Raw genomic sequence first — 1598 nt, 5'->3', positions numbered from 1 at the left:
TATGCTAGCATGATAGGGGCACTAGGTAAGAAAAATGAACAATGGTTAGTAAAATGGAGAACAAAAATTGAGGTATTTTTGGTGAGGTATTTTTCGTGAGGCAGGACTACTCTGGCACCTTTCATTAGTAACTAAATACCTCCTTATAGACAAGCAGAAGTCAATGGGCATCCCACACTTTTTGACGATTTCTAATAAGAAGAGTGTTACTTATATACCAATAAATTTAGTCCCTAATGGAATTTGCAGTAAACAACAAGAATAGATTTTTGATTAACTCACCAATTCCGAACCACAATACTAGAAGTAAAAATAATTCCCATGTAGCCTACGTATTCCTGTCTAGCACCACAGTGTAGTTTTATACTCTGTTGCAGGTTGCAGTAGACTCCATACAGAAAACTGAAACTCCCCAGTTATTCAAAAACCTCATTAGCCATTCCTTCTACAATTTATCAGTACATATAGACTTGGATGTTGTAAGTTCCAAATAACACTAATGTTTGTATTCACAGATCTTAACTTTGTCAGAATATAGACAGCTGATAGCAGACATCGCAAGGCAAATGCTTTTCTTGAAGCTTTTAATAGGAACAGCAGCCAAGTAGTATAAGTGTATGAGCAGTGTTTTGTTTTATTTTCCCAAAGTAGCTGTTTTTGTCCTAATTTGCATATATAAAGTATTCTAGAACTAGAGTGAGTATATTTGCACTAGTCATAAGTTGTTCATAGCATGTTTTACAGAAGTCACCAGAAGTGGCTGCTGTTGCCGGTTAAAGTAGGTAGCTTGACTTATTCCACATCCCTGAAGACTCTTATTCATGATCAGATTTACAGAACATGATGTGTGAATGAGTGAATGAATACTATCCTTCAGTGTTGGCTCTGGAGTGTGAGGGATAACATATAACTTTGGAGAAACTTATGTGTTTTCCCCTTTGTCTCCTTAACCTAAGAAGGCTAGTCTGACCTCGTAGCCGCAAGTGCAAGGCAAGGGTGATAGGTAGCTAGATTCCTGCACATGACGACACCTCCTGGTTGGGACAGTTATTCCATGAAAACACCATTGCACCTTGGAGGTTCACTGTGGACTGCAGAATGTCACCATGCAAGAGAAGGGCCATGGCATCACTTGTCAGGGAAGACTCAGAGTGAATGTATAGAGTGAAAATGACAACGCTAATATGTATTGTGAACTTAGTTAAAGTCATAGGCTGTAACATGGAATGTATATAAAGGAGGTAAAATACATGCATGATAAAGAAGTACCACATGAATTTATTTTGTAGTGACTGCCGTTTGAGATTTCAAGCCAGTGTGGACCTGGCATCTTTGGGAAAGGAGTCTGCTGCTTCAGGATAGAGCAACATGGTTCATACAGACATTTCATACAGATAAGTAATGGCAACCACAAAAACATGTACATGGTCCACTGCCATACGAAGCCTGAACAACAGTTGGTGTCTAACATTCCAAGTAACATCTCAGGACTACATATTATGGAGGTGAGCACTGTCCCAATTCACTACTAGGTTCCTAGTCAGTCCGGCTGGTCATACTCAATGAGGTTTCCATGTTTAACCACACTCATCTGTGCA

This window comes from Schistocerca piceifrons, chromosome 2 (genome assembly GCF_021461385.2).
Source record: "Schistocerca piceifrons isolate TAMUIC-IGC-003096 chromosome 2, iqSchPice1.1, whole genome shotgun sequence".
NCBI classification, from domain to species: domain Eukaryota; kingdom Metazoa; phylum Arthropoda; class Insecta; order Orthoptera; family Acrididae; genus Schistocerca; species Schistocerca piceifrons.
This window is presented reverse-complemented; position numbering follows the sequence as displayed.